Source organism: Ambystoma mexicanum, chromosome 9 (assembly GCF_040938575.1).
Source record: "Ambystoma mexicanum isolate Mex_15411 chromosome 9, UKY_AmexF1_1, whole genome shotgun sequence".
Lineage (NCBI taxonomy): Eukaryota > Metazoa > Chordata > Amphibia > Caudata > Ambystomatidae > Ambystoma > Ambystoma mexicanum.
Window position 1 is genome coordinate 596,730,714 of NC_090931.1, and position 15,902 is coordinate 596,746,615.

General features: G+C 44.9%; 1 protein-coding gene and 1 pseudogene across 1 annotated transcript in view; both read left to right on the plus strand.

Annotated features, from left to right (window-relative positions):
* Positions 1-15,902, plus strand: part of ZSWIM7 (zinc finger SWIM-type containing 7) — a 1,030,928-nt gene that overhangs the window by 352,729 nt on the left and 662,297 nt on the right. The gene's annotated exons all lie outside the window — the stretch shown is intronic.
* LOC138490662 (U2 spliceosomal RNA) lies at positions 13,179-13,332 on the plus strand (annotated as a pseudogene).

Consider the following 15,902-nt stretch of genomic DNA (forward strand, 5'->3'; position numbering starts at 1 on the left):
GGATTTGTTAGCGTTGAGTCTTAGGCTGGAGAACTTGCCGAAAATCTTGACCTCTGATAGGACCATCCCGAGCACGCCGTCTGGATTTTTTAGATATAATAAATGTCATCAGCATATAATGTGATGATTTCCAATTTGCCCTCGAGCCACAGCCCACGCGCGCTGTCGCGGGCCCTAAGTATGCCCGCTAGGGGATCTATCACCAATGCGAATAGGAGAGGTGATAATCGCCAGCCTTGACGGGTGCCTCCTAGGAGTTCCAGTATGTCAGATAAGGAGCCATTGATACTTATCCTGGCGTAGGGGTGTGTGTATAATATTTTGATCCATTTAATGAAATTAGGGCCAAACCCGTAGTTCTGTAATACCCTGAATAAAAAGGGTCATTATACTGTGTCAAATGCTTTTGGCATGTCCAGAAAGACCACCACCCCCTGTGTGTCTTCTGCTATTGCCGTCAAAATCTTGTGCCAACATCTAATATTTGTTGCGGTGGACCTGCCCGTGACAAATCCTGCTTGGTCTTCATGGCCCATATACGGCATTAGCGGGGTTAGCCGGATAGCCAGTATTTTCGCAAAGACTTTAGCGTCAGTGTTAATGATAGCGGTCTGTAGGAGCCGCATTCTTCCAGCGGTTTTCCCGGCTTAAGCAGTAAGGTGATGACCACTTTTCTGGTGGTTTTGGGCAATTCCCCTTTTTCTAAGGCCTCTGTCCATACTGCATATAGCCTGGGTACGAGGAGCTGGCTGAATTCCTTATAGAATTCAGCCCCAAGGCCATCAGTGCCTGGGGCTTTCCTGTTGGGCAGTGTTTTTATGGCTTCAGATATCTCGGCCTCTGTGATTGGGTTTTTAAAGGTCTCTCTGGTGGCATCTGCTAGTAGTCTGCTAGTAGTGTCGTGGATCTGCAGGAGAGATATTGGTCTATTTCCTTGTCAGTAGCGTTGCTCTGAGGGGAATATAGCTGCTTATAGAAATCATAAAATGCCCCCATAACCTTTTGACTGTCCCTGGTCAAAGTGCCGTCTGTTTGTTTTATGTATGGGGTGGTAGTCAGACTCTGCTCGCCTTGCACCATTCTGGCCAGCAGTCTCCCAGGGCCCTCGCGCTCCGTATCGTCGTGCTGCTGCGGGCCTATCGAAGTAGCGGATCTCATGATCGGCCGCTTCTTTAAATTCGTCTAGTTGAGTTTTAATCTCCAGTCCTAGTTGTGGGGACGGTGATTGTGAATACTGGGTTTGTCATATTGGCAATGTCTGTTTTTCGTCGCGCTAGGTCTCTGCGGATGTCTATGAGGACTCTGAATTCAATGGACATTGCAGTGCCTCTGATACAGACTTTAAATGCTTGCCATAATACCGCTTGACTGGAAACAGAGCCCTCATTAATGTTGAAGTATTCCCGTATATGCTGGGCTAATGTCGTTTTATAGACCAGATCTTGAAGGGCAGCTGGTTTAAACCTCCAGGGCGGTCTGTTTATTTTTATGTCGGGGATTCATATTGTTAGCTGTGAAGGTGAGTGGTTGGAGTATGTCCTAGGGCTGTACTTCCCCACATTTTAACATTGCCAAAAGGAAAGCCTGATGGCCCAGTGGCTTTCATGTCCCCTTTTCTAGACTCTGGGTCACTAAGTATAAATGTTGCATGTCACTGAACAGGTTTTTCTGAGTACCATAGTGTCATCCAGATTTGCCATATGTTGAGGTTTCAAGATCGATGCATCTTGTGTTGTTGGTTGGGGCTCTGTGACGTCGAAATAGCAGCACTGTGAAATAAAACATTCCTGTGGCAGTCAGATGTGTTTTTTTAATCAATTGTCGGGCCAGTGGTAACTACTAGTAGTCTGGTCAGGTTAAGTGTGGTGTGACAACCATGCTGCCAGTCATTGCTGCAAACATGGAGCTGGAGGTGCTGCATGCCAATCTTCAGCTACAGGGCTGGAGTACCAGCACAGGCAACAGAAGACCAGGAAGATAAGGAGGAGGATGAGGGTGATGGGGATGCAGGTGGCAAGGCAGAGGTGTGCAGTGATCCCTCACTGCAGTTAGATGAGGCACCCAAACACACCCCCATACAAAGGATGATAGACTGCCAAACAACTACTGAGGGACACTACCCTGCCATCAGACCTGGCATGCACGCCGTCCACAAGTAATGACAAACACCATCATGGATCCCTCACAGGCCATCTGCACATGCAATACAGACTCCTGTCAGGTACCATGCTTGTGGCAATGCACAGACCCAGACCCCCCCCCCCCATGGCATGCCACCATCACAGTCCGATCCCAAATTCCCAAATTGCAATGAGCGTGGGACGTGTGCAGATGTTACCTCATCAGACTGCACCCCCCTGAGCAGTGCAATGCGCATGCAAGGACTGGAACATGAAACATTGTGACACAATGAGACATGAATGCACAGACTGACCATTGAGATGCCGCCATCACAGGCAACACCACTGCCGAGCATCAGTACTCACACCTGTATCCTTGCCCCTTGTAAGGGACTCTGGATACCCTCTGCTTCTGTGGCTGATGACCCTTCTGAGGAATCCCAGATGAGAATGAAGTGACATACAACTGGGCCCATGTGAGGACCAGGGTGACAGTTGAGCGGGCCCTCCGGCTCCTGAAGTCATATTTCAGATGCCTACAACGGTCTGGGGGTGTGCTCATGTACAGGCCAGAGAATGTGGGGAAGCTAGTCCTGCTCTGTGGAATGTTGCACAACATCTGCGTCAGGTGCAGTACATTGCTGCTCCCAGATCTGGATATTCCTCCACCAGAGGATGATGCGGCGCCAGCCGGGCCTATGCACGTGTGCATGGAGGCCAGGACTGGGCGCATGGCCCGCCAAGAACTGTTTGACAACTTTTTGTGATTTTCCCCTCCATTCTACACACCACTTGCACATTCATAGTTCTAATGCAGCATCACAGTAAATAAAGGAATGTCCTGTCAATGCTTCAAGTGAAAGCTTTGAATGTATTACTAATGTGAATGCACACAAGCCAAATATTACAGTTTTATAATATACAATGATTATTATTACGACGACAGAATGAGCTGACAAGGAGTATGGAGGATATTTGAAAATCGAGAGGGCTAAGGAAGCTTTGAAATGTGAAATAGATCAAAAGACGGAGAAGGGATTGTTCTTTATGAAACTGAAATATTGGGAGCCAGGAGATTGGGGTTGACGACTCTTGGCTAATAGATTGAAATGTATGGCAGAGAGGTCATATGTTCCAAAAGTTGAAAACTATCTGGGGTTAATAGTAGAGAACAAAGCAGATATTTGTGAATGTTTAAGGTCTTTCTATGCATCTTTATATACAGAAGACTTATTTCCGTCAAGATCTGATCTTGAAAGTTTCTTTGGAAAAATTGAGATACCAAAATTGTCAGTGGACAGTAGGGTTGATTTATATGCTCATGTTAGTATGGCGGAAGGACTGATGGCAATAGACCAGCTTAACTTTGGTAAATCTCGGGGATTAGATGGCTTGCCTGTAGAATTTTATAGATCATTTAGCTCTCAATTGGCACTGTTTTTGTATGAGTTGTATAACTGTTTCTTATCGAATGGGGTACTTTGCCCATCTATGAGGGAAGCACTTGTTACCCTGATTCCTAAACTGGGAAGGGATCATACCAAATGCAGCAATAACCGACCAATTTAGTTTATTCATGTAGATGTTACATTATTTACTAAGATCATAACTAACTGGTTGAATAAATATATGGGAGACTTGATTGATCAATCGCAGCCTGGGTTTATGAGACAGCGATACAGTTATGATAATATCAGGATAATTATAGATATTTTGGGCCTCCCTGAGACTGCGATGGAAAACATGTTAATCTTTATGGATGCTGAAAAAGCTTTCGACTATGTCAATTGGAAATTCTTGGATTATACCTTGCTCAAGATGGTGCTTGGAAACACTTTTTTGAGGGCCCTTGATGCCTTATATTTGGCTATTATAGCACGAATATGGGTGAATGGTGAACTTGCGCTCTCCCTTCCTTATTTCTAGGGGCACTAGGCATTGTCGCCCTTTCTTTTCAATTTGGCTCTCAAACCTTTAGCAGCATCCATTAGGAAGGAGCTGGGAGTACAGGGCTTGCGCGTAGGGGATAGAGAGATCAAGGCTTTGTCCTACGCAGACTACTTGACTATAATCCTGACCAACTCCAAATGGAGGCGGGAAATTGCTGAAAAGCATGTTTGAATAGGTGGGCCGGTTGTCAGGCCATAAAATCAACTGGGAGAAATCAGTAATTTTTCCAGGTAAAGCGTCCTTCCCACGAGAGAGCTTGGCATTGTGGAACTGTCAGTGGGCGGGCTCAAGTGTAAAATACTTGGGGATTCATCTTGTCCGAGATCTGAAGATTGTGGAATGTAATACTAATAAACTAATAGAAGCACTCCAGCGAGAAGTACTCAAATGGGATGATTGATGCTGACTATTTGGGCAACGGTTACTGCCATTAAGATGCTGCTTTTACCTAAAGTACTCCATTTAATTAAATCTCACCCTTTAACATTCCCAAAGAAGATGGTTAAATGCATAGACGATGTTTTTCGGGGGTTTCTGTGGGGAGATGGAAAGAGACCTAGAATACCACAATATATCCTGGTGTGCAGTGTACGAGAGGGTGGGTTTGGATAACCTATCCTTGAAAATTATCATATGGGATTTCTTTTGAAGAAATCTGCTCATTATTTTGGGGAATTGGGTTTTTTCGGTGCCATTATGGATGTCTATAGAGTGAGAGATAGGTTCTCACTGTATTCTCTGAATTGCTTGTATTCCATGGGGAAGATGCCCAATTTAGCTACGAAGTTGCAATCTATTAAGGCTACCAGGATTGTGCTTGTATCATGGATAATTAGTAATGGTCAGAGTTTATGGATACACTATGGGGCTTCACTCTTGCACAATCAGGGTTTGCAAATTGGGAATAGGACAGTGTGTTGGCGTAGCTGATTAAAAGAGCGATTCTGAAGGTTTGGGACATTTGGCATGAAGGTCAGATGGTATCCCTCAACTCTCTTAGTTACAATTGTGGCTTGGGTAGAAGGGAATTCAAGAGGTATACCGATTTAGAGGCTCTTTTGTCAGGAAGACAGGGGATGTCAAATGCTCCAATGAAGACTAAACCAGAGGTTTGTGAGTTGTTTGCTCCTTCACGCATAGTTTCAACCTACCTTAAAACAATGCCTATGGAGGATGCGTATGTGGATTCTTGGGAAAAGGGAAAAATTGAGGCAGGACCGTATTGAAGAGCTACGGAGAGATATTTCTGCCACGGAATGGGACGGCATATTGAGGGTGGGGGCAATGTCCAAGATGGATTTGAACTTGAGTTATACACATCAAAGAATATTAGGTTGTCTGTACTGGGCTCTAGTGCGGATGCATGGGCTAGGTATGTTGGATGATGAGTTCTGCTCGGGTTGTGATCGTAGGAGAGGTACATTATTACACATGCTTTGGGACTGCTCGAGGGTTACTGAATTTTGGGAAGAAGTGTTAGATAGGCAGGATACATTTCTGGGTGTGGCATTCCCAAGGGAACCTCTCCCTGGGGTCTTGCTTTCGGTAAATTGGATCGTAGCTTCGGGTGTTGAATAGATAAAGCATTGTTGTTTGCAACCAAACAAATCTTGAAACTATGGAAAACGAGGAAAAAACGATGGTAGAGAGCTAGTTGTCAGACCTACAGATGTTGTCTATCTACGAGAGGTGCATGATGCAAAAGCAAGATTGAGAGGTATCTGAGAGGAAATGTGGGGGCCATTTAATGAATGATATGGCTGAGGTTAGATTTTTTAGATACTTGTGGGGGAGGGAAACAAGGTGCGTTTGTTATGCCTTAGTGTGAGTATGGTGGTTAGTATGCTAGGTGGGTGGATGTGTGTGCGTTTGAAGTGTGTCTTATTGTCTTTCTGTATGTGTATGTGTGTTGTGCTCTTACTTGGCCCTCGTTGAGGAACACCTCAGACTTACCAGTTCCCAGCCGTTACCGCACAATAAACAGTTGGACTCAGATAGGCAAAAAATAAGACTCATAACAACCAATGAAGATAATTATAAGGCTCGTTATAGGCCGTTTATTATACCAGACACAAGTTTAAATATCTCTATACTTTGCTTAGATACTCATGAATAAGTATATAAAACAAGTCAACATGTAGTTAGTTATATTGGGAAATAGGAATGTACGTCACCGTCAGCGCTCTTACTGAAGACACCTTCATCATGGCCACTTCAACACTGCTTAGTCCCACAGCATGTAGGCAAAGAGATTACGTGCAATAACGGGGTCTGGAGCGGAGCGTCCTCCCTTCCAGCGAGACTACTTCACCCGGGGATCCAAGTTCTGACTGCCCTCCTGCTTACCAGCCCCTTTATTCTTATGGGGTTTTTTCCCCGCCTCCCTCCGTTATGGCTGCCCTCGGCCGAAGAGCAGATCATAAGTGACGGATGCAAAGGGTGGAAAAACCCAGCTCTCTTCGCCTCGCATTCATTCCCAGTGCTCCTTATCACTGCAACCGCAATGTGCTCCGACCTCCTTCCAGTTCGTCATTTAGTGGAAAATACCATAACTATTCCCTGCAGTGAGCTCCTTCAATAATAATATTTGTGTGACCTTGCTTTGTCTTCACTACAAAGTTGTCAGCGTGTTCTGCTGAGCTCTCAAAACCTGCCAAAAGCCCTATGCTTTATTAGTCACCAGCTGCCAACCCTACTGCGTGTAACACGGGCTGCCAATTCTTACAGTGTCTTGATATGCTTTTCAATAGGCCGCAAATGGTCTTCTAAATCAAAACAACACATGCCGTCCATTGCCTCACAACCCAGATTATGCTTCAAAAACGAATAATCTATTTCCACCCTGTTTTGTAAAAAAGCTTTAAAAAAGTTTCTATTATCTATTTCAGTCAAAGCTTGCGACGTCTCATTAAGACCCTTAACTACAAGGCACACTAATTTAATGATAGTTTTATAACCCCCGCTGCCAAGCCTCAAATCCCGATTATAGAGATTGCTAATGCCAATAATTCAGCTTCAGAAAGTAAGTGCACCTCTGGGTTACAGTCTGGTGAAAGAGCAGTATAGGAGGTGGCACATATAGAGCGCTGAACTGCAGCCTGCAAATGGAACATCATTAGACCGAGGCGAGTTAGAGCGCAAGGACCACCTGTAATGTTAGCAGGAATATATGAATAAGTAAAATTACCACAAGAAAATAACCAACCCGGAAGAAGTTTTTACATGATTCAAGTGACAAGCCGCTAAAATAGCAAAATTACAAAACATGTTATTAGAAACATCCATACAAACACTTGTTGGTCTCGCACATAAACGTTGCACAAATATTGACATCTTTTCATCCTTCGCCAGCTTTCGTTGCTGGCATTTCCCAACAAACATCGGGTCACAAGTAATTTGTTAGCAAACGTCCGCAGGGGCAATATCATGAGTCAAAATGCGAGTCATATTTTTCCATTTGTTTGAGCTTTCCACACAAGATTTGCAATATTCTTATGCAGGAAAAAGACTCTGAATATCAGAATGCTCCACCAAAGAATTGTTATGTAATACGCCAAATAATATTTGTAAAACTGAAGCAGGTGTTGGAATGGCTATCAGGCAAGTCGTAATCAAGTTAGCAGAATTATGCACGTCTGCTAAACAGAAATGTGAGATGTTCAAAACTGTTTCGCCAAATATACCCAAAGTTTTTTGGTTGCATGACAAAAGCCGAATAACCATGATGTGAAAAGGATGTTGAATTCCTCGAAGGAAGTGAGAGCAGGGTCTTCTGTCGCCGCTTTCATCTGTTCCTCAAGATGCTGTGATAAGTTGCCACAGAGGCATCGTCTGGCACGATACTCGTGGCAAGAATTTCAGTTCTTCCCCATATCCCCCCATTCAGTGGGAGAATAGAGACATCTGCCACATCCTTTGATATTTCCCGGGCCCTCCCGAAAGGACTCCACCGGGCTGCACACAGGCACTCGGCATACTCGGGATCTAGAATAACATTATTAAAAAAACAGAGTATCAGCAGGGTATTTTACTCATCCAAATAACATTTGTCAGCAGGAATATGAGACCATTTCCTTTTCCAACGGTTCCATTACGAGGACTATTTTATTCTCTCCAGCTGCAATTACATCCGCTGGAGCAGGTGGCCCATCCGGTTTTTCAACCCATACTTTTGCACCAGGGATCATTAAACCTCTGTCCCCACGAATAGTTAACATTGTAGGTGGCTCTCCTTTCTGTACTGTGGGTAATGTTACAGGTACCAATATTAGTTGGGCCATTCAATCACCTTTATGTACGGGCAGCATGTTTTCACTGCTGTTGATCAGAATAACTTTAATTACGCCCTGGTAGTCGGCATCCACAATCCCTCCTAATACTTGAATGCCTTTCAAAGCCAATCCCGATCTGGGGGCAATTAATCCCATATGTTCAGAAGGAATTTGTACCCCGATGCCTGTATCAATCACATCAATGCTTCTTAGTTCAAGACAAATCTCCTCCCTTGCATGCAAATCCACCCCAGCAGACTCAGGAGTGGCCCGATAAGGGGCCAGTGTACCTGGTGAAGCTTCCCAGTATTTCAATGTTTCTATTGCTCTATCGGGTTTTATTTGAAGGGCTGGAGTCAACATGCGCATTAGCGGAATTTCACTGTTCACAATGGTGCGATTATTCAAAATCTGCACCACTTCCAGTACAGGTTCCCGCCATCCCTTCAAAGTGCCTTCACCAGTTTTTCGTAATTGTGTTTTCAACAATCCATTCATTCTCTTAATCAACCCAGATGTTTCAGGGTGGTATGGGACGTGAAAAATCCATTCAATACCTTTTTCTTGACAATAATCCTGCACCACCTTCCCTTTGAAATGGGATCCATTATCACTTTGTATTTGCAAGGCTACATTGTACAAGGCTATCTGATCCAACAATTTAATTGTATTCACTTGCGTGGCTCTTTTACACGGTAATGCCATCAAGTAACCTGACTAGGTATCTACAATGGTACACGCATATTGACAACCTCGCTAATGGGCATAGAACCAGTGTAATCAATCTTCCAAATTCGTCCAGGTATTTTTCCTCGCTTTAAGGTGCCATGGATAATGTGGGGAATAACTTGCTGGTCTGGTGTTGACACGTAGGACATTGCAGGATAACCGTCTTTACAATGTCGACTTTTCTGGTGATCCATTTTGTTATCCCCTCCAAATCATCTTCCTCACCCCTCATGTCCATGTTTGCAATTTTTGCATGTTCATTTGCAACAGACTTGAACTACTCTTCTAACGAATCTATTGCACAATGTGCATCTACATGATATACAGTTGTCGTAGTATGTAGTGATATTTCAGCAATGTCCTGCAACAATTCTTTTCCCCACACCTCTTTTGCAGGAATTTTCTATCCATTCTTCTGCCAAGAAGGTAACCATACCACCAACCCATTTGCCACGGACCATGAATCAGTGTAAAGAGAACATGCATCAGGTGTTTCCTGTTTCAGAGCTTGATAAACAGCATAGAGCTCTGCAAACTGACTATTCTTTCCGTTGCCCGACGTTGTTAACACTTTCCTCAATTTGGGATTGTACGCAACTGCCTTCCTATATTGTTCTGTCCCTACATATTTATTCGAGCCATCTGTGAACCATGCATGCTCTATTTCATCATTGGTTAATTCACCGTAGGGAATTAGCCATGTAACTGAAGATTCAGCAACTCTTGATTCACTTTCTGATTCAAAATCCACTAACAGCACTCCAGCCACCTGCTCATGTAGTTTACCCACGCGGTCCTTCCCACTTTTTGCATTATCTTGTATGTACCATTTCCATTTAATGACACTTGACTCTTGGGCATGACCTATTCGATGTGTTTTAGGGGATCTTAATACCCACTGCATAACTGGTATTTCAGGTGTAACTAATATCATCATGACCCATCGTCATCTGTTCTGTATCAATCAATGCCCAATAGCATGCTAACAATTGTTTTTCAAATGGAGCGTATCGGTCACCAGCATCAAGTAACTTCCTACTCCAGAATCCTAAGGGCACGTGTCGTCCATCCTGTTTTTGCCATAAGCTCCAATTGGCGTATGCATTCTGCACAGACACATTTAATTCCACCTCTCCGTCTCTTAATGGCCGTAGATAAATTGTCTGAATAGTATTTTTGGCCAGTATAAAAAGCTTTCTCTTGTTCCTCACCCAATTCAAAATGGAACTTTTTACGTGTCACTCTGTAAAGGGGCGCTAAAATTGACATGTCTCCAAAATCCAAACAGTTCTATGAACCGCTGAGCTTGTTTTTTCGTTCTCAGAGTTGGGATCTCGAGAATCTTCTGTTTGGCCTTTGGCACCATTTCGCGATGTCCATTATGCCATTGTATTTCCAAAAAGATCACGGTCTCCGCCGGACCTTGTGTCTTCGCATCATTGATTTCCCACCCCTACTTCCATAAACAATCCATGATCAATTCCAGATGCTCTCCCAGTCTCTTCATCTTTGCTTCGAATTTAAATGTCTTCAATATAATGCACAATTTGTACAACCGGTTTACAAGGAATTTTATCTAAATGTTTTGCCACTAGCTGGTGACGGATCGTGGGCTATGCATATAGCCCATTGGCAGGCGGTTAAAAGTATACTGCCTCCCATTTCAAGAACATGCTAACTGTTCTTGTCATTCCTCTGCGATAGGGACCGTGAAGAAAGCGTTAGCTAAATCTAACACCGCATACGATGTGGCCTCAAATGTCTGTATATTTCTCACCAAAGTGACTGCATCGGGTACTGCTGGTACTAATGGAGGAGTATGTTTGTTCAATTTGTGATAATCAACTGTCATCTGGTAGCTACAATCTGTTTTTTTGATAGGCCAGATCGGATTGTTCCAAGCCGTGGTTACTGAACGTAATACCCCGGGTTCGATATATTCCTTAATTGTTTCAGAAATTTCTTTTTGGCCGCTTGTGATTCGATACTGCTTCATAGATACTGTTTTGGTCGCAACTGAGATCTGTACCGGGCGCATATGCAGCTGTCCAACCATGAAGGGTGTACAAGTAAACACACTTACCCCAAACTGGTATAATTTACCTCCAAATCCTAGGGTTAATCCTTCTAAAATATCAAATCCAATAATGTATTCGGGAAGGGGAACAATCAATACTTAATAAGTGTCTTTTTTTCAAAATACCTATTTTCATATCAACTTTAGTTTGGACGGCAGGAGTCTCTTTGCCACCTAATCCTGTCATCATAAAGGGTCTTCTCTTGAATTTAGTGGGATACCTATGTATCAAGGAGGCCTCTGCCCCGGTATCAATTAAGGCTCGGACCTCTTGGATATTCCCTGATTGACAAAATAGTTTCACTTTCACATGAGGCTGTCTATCCACCTTAATAGGGGCTGTTATTACCAGGGTTTGGCCCTCATCATATTCGTACTTGGAGTGCATACATTTGGACTCTGTACCATTGCACTTACCATCTTCCTCCAATCTACATAAATTGGTAGAGAGGTGGTAGATTCAACTGTACTCCCCTCATTTTCCCTTCAAGAAGGGGGTCCAAACGGATCGTCCTCCTTCTTTGGTTTCACTACTTCCTTCCGTTTTACCTGTTTGTAACGCTCCTTTCCGTCCAAGCCGCTTTTTTTTATACAATTGATACATTTCACTTCGTGGAACCCCATCTTTCAAAAGGGGTAAAAACATATCTTTCCTGGATATGCGAGAGTCACGACTATCAAATCGTTAACCCGGAGAACGCCTTTCACTCCGCCTCGCACTTTCTCACCTCCTTTGGCTGTTCTTCCGACCTTTCTCATTCACCTAAATCTGATAATTGCCTAATCGCATCCACCACTTCATTCCCACCAACAAAGTCATCGTAATATCTTCATATGCTAGAGGGGCAGTTCGAATGTTTCTGGCTGAAACTGATAGATTCACCATTCCCATAAATTCAGGAGTTTCCACATGAACAGCATGTTTCATTGCATGTTCCCTTACCCTCTGAATGGCCTCTTTCAATGTATACCATTTTTCTCTTCAGTCGGCCAATCTGTTGTAATTGGGTATTTACGATTGCATCCCTGAGACGGCAATTGTAGGAGAGACGTTTGTCCCTCATCTCCATTAGCATCACAGGGCGGACCAACACACAGGACTTCTTGTATTTGTATTTCCTGAGTTAAGGGTAAAAATCTAGGGGAATTTTGTCGCATCGACTAGCATACCCACCGCCCCTCCGTCAAACAATTGAACCATCCATGTCAATAGAGATTCACCCGCTTTCTGTTTTAACCGTGTAATCTCCCCAGCTTCTTGCTGTGAATCAGGGGTGTTGCTAGGTCTGGAAAAGATCAGGGGCTAGACTAATGTCGGGACTGATGAGATTTAGGGCTAGCTATAGCCTTTTGGTTGTAGTCTCTGAGCTTCTATCCGGGGCTACAACCAAAAGACCCGGGGCTATAGCTCCCTTAGCCCCCCTCCCAAAACCGTAGCAACGGCTCTGCTGTGAATAATCTTCCAGTGCGGTCATATTCACCATGCCCCCTCCTGGAAGCAATGGGTGACAACCCATCTTTCTGCGCACTAAAGGTTTGACCGTTCTGTCTTTCTGAGCAGGACTCGGTATAGGACTACCTTCAGGTTCTGAACTATCGTCGGTACTGGTCGTATCAAATACATCCCCGTCCCATTTGTCTGGGTCCCAATCCATTCCTGCGGAGGCAAGCACTGTTGCCACCTTCTTTGAATTCACTCTATCCCGTCTTTTCCTATATTTATAGCGAGTCACTCTAACTGCCGCTCGCTCAGCTACTGCTTGATATTTATCTGCTTTATCATGATACAATTTAATTTGAAGTTGTTGCATTAAAGCAATCTGCTTTTCAGCTGCAACCTCCTTTTCTAATCTATCCACTTCCGCTTGTAACTGCACATTTCGCTCATGCATTTTATGGAAGGCATGCAGCAAAATCCAACCCCTTCTTCCTAGGGCTGAACACTCTTTCCCTCTCTGCACTGGCACTTGCAATAGGCACTTCACCACCTCTTCGAGGCTGGCCTCTCCTATGCTTATATCCCAGGTTTTAATCGCTTCTCGGCCTGTTGGTTAAGATCAGGTGTAGTATCTGTTCTATGATTTAGAAACTTCATCACATGGGCTTTTAGTCCATCCTGGGATAGTTACCACGGTACAGTTTCCGCCTGCGGAACTCCCCTTTCTCACTAAACAGGGAACTCATAATCCTGAATGGATATTTTACATCCCTCCTGAACACCTTTAACACAGACACGTACTTTAGGACATTTAAATAAACTCCAACCAGCACAAGAACCCTGCTCACAGCGCCAAAATGTTGTGCTCTTACCTGGCCCTCGTTGGGGAACACCTCAGACATACCAGTTCCCGGCCATCACCGCGCAATAAACAGTTGGACTCAGATAGGCAAAAAATAAGACACATAACAACCAATGACGATAATTATAAAAGGCTTGTTGTAAGCCCTTTATCATACCAGACACAGGTTTAGATATCGCTATACTTCGGTATGCTTAGATACTTAAGAATAAGAATATAAAACAATTCAACATGTGGTTAGTTATATTGGGATATAGATAGGAATGTAAGTCACCATCAGCGCTGTTACTGAAGATGCCTTTATCTTGGCCACTGCAACACTGCTTAGTCCCACAGCAGGTAGGCAAAGAGATCACGCGCAATAACGGGGTCCGGAGCAGTGTTTCCTCCCTTCCAGCGAGACTAATTCACCCGGGGATCCAAGTTCTGACTGCTCTCCTGCTTACCAGCCGCATTATTCTTATGGGGTCTTTTCCCCGCCTCCCTCCGTTATGGCTGCCCTCGGCCAAAGAACAGATCATAAGTGAAGGATGCAAAGAGTGGAAAAAGCCAGTTAGAACCATAACTATTCGCTGCAGTGAGCTCCTTCGATAATAATATTTGTGTGACCTTGTTCTGTCTTCGCTACCAAGTTGTCTGCGTGTTCTGCCGAGCTCGCAAAGCCTGCCAAAACCCCTATGTATTTTTAGTCCGATTAAAAGTGAGTGTCCAAAATGGCCACGGACCGACGCCATGTTATTTTGGCTCATAAGCATCACAATGTGTTATCAATATTTGTTTGCTCATCCACATGGGGTAAATTGTATATAGATCTTTTTATTTTAAGGAATATTACGTTGTTATTGTCTCTGTTTTCAGCTACTCCTGTCGAAGTTATTGTTTAAATTGTAAGAGCAATTTATGGTGATAGTGTTCTCATGTTTGCAACTTACATTTTTGGAAAATAGAAATAAAGAGTAAAAAAATGAATATAAAATTATACCCTTCTTAGAATATTTAGGGAAAGTATTTTTGGGGACAGGAAAAAAGGTTGCCTACCTGGTGACTTTTTCCAGGCAACATTGTTACATGGAACTCCTCCCGCTCCTTCCCCAAATGCCCTATTCCCTTTCCCCTCTCACCCCTTTCCGAAACACGCCCCTCCCCAAACACACCCAGTGAAGCATCCAGGCAGTGTTCATTGTCACTTGCAGACCCTCTTCGGCAGGGCTCTTAGCAGACTCCATTCGGGACCTGAGTCGCTGTGAGCGGGGTCTTGGGCTGCCATGCTAGGAGCTCTTGGTGGTCAGACCCCTGCACCTGCATGTGTTCCAGGGTAAATTGGATTGAATGGCTCATGGCCTCCCTCAGCTGTGGCAGAGGCAATCTTGTTGCCCCCGCTCACTCTTTGGGCAAGGGTGAGGAGGGTGGCAGTTGAAGGGCCTCAAGACCTGGTACTCCTGCAGCCGAAGGCCTGCATGCATTCCTGCATGAGTCTCATCTCCTCCACCTGCTGGCGTGCTATTCCCGTGAGTTCTGTGTGGTGATCCTCAATCGCACGCACGTGTGCATTAAGGGAACGGGTGCTGGGCAGTGGCTTTGGAGGGGGGGCTGTGTGGTGTCGGGGGCTGAAACATGTTGTCGGGTAGGGTGTGTCGTCCGCCTCCTTCTCCACGTTAGTGGTGACTCTGCCATGGTGGCCTGATGGCTTCTGGGCTTGTGGTGTGTGGAGGGCACAGGAGGAACAGTGGGGCCAGTGAACACAAGCGTGGTGAGGGCGGCAACCACATGCACTGCTGTTGATGTGCCACTTCCTGCAGCCGGTGGCGATGAGGATGATGGCGGTGGGGTGATGGTGATGGGGATGTTGGTGTGGCTGATGCAGCTGGAGGTGGTGGGGCTGATGCAGCTGGAGGTGGTGGGGGTGATGGTGGCTGGGACGGATGAGTAGCTCTACCCTTCTGCCTGGGCCTGCTGCTGAGCAGGTCTGCCTGCAGCTGCTGGGCCTGATGATGGTCCAGGCGCGTTGCTGTCAGAGGAATGTGTGCTTTTTGGGGAGAGATAATCATGCTGTTAGTCTTCTGGGAGTCTTGTCTGCGTGCTTGCATTACACTAACGCTACATTGTGTGCCCTGCTCTTGTCATGCAGCTTCTTTGGTCTGTTGGCTCCGATATGTGCTTCTACATGTGGGTGGTGGGAGTGGACATTGACTGTTGGTCTGCCATGGTGGCTTCTTGTGTGTGCGGTGGGCCTATGATTCATGTCCTGTTTTCCCTTGGCACACATGGGCTACATCTTCCTGCATCCTGTGTCTGACTCATGGTGGACCTGTTTCCTTGCCCATTAGGTGTTTTTCTGCCTCGGGATGCAGGTATTTGGACTCCACATTTGCATTTACATTGGGTTTGTTGTAGTTACCACCATAACCTTGGGTTCCTGCATCTGCTCGCCCAACTCCCTCTTTTCCATCCAAGT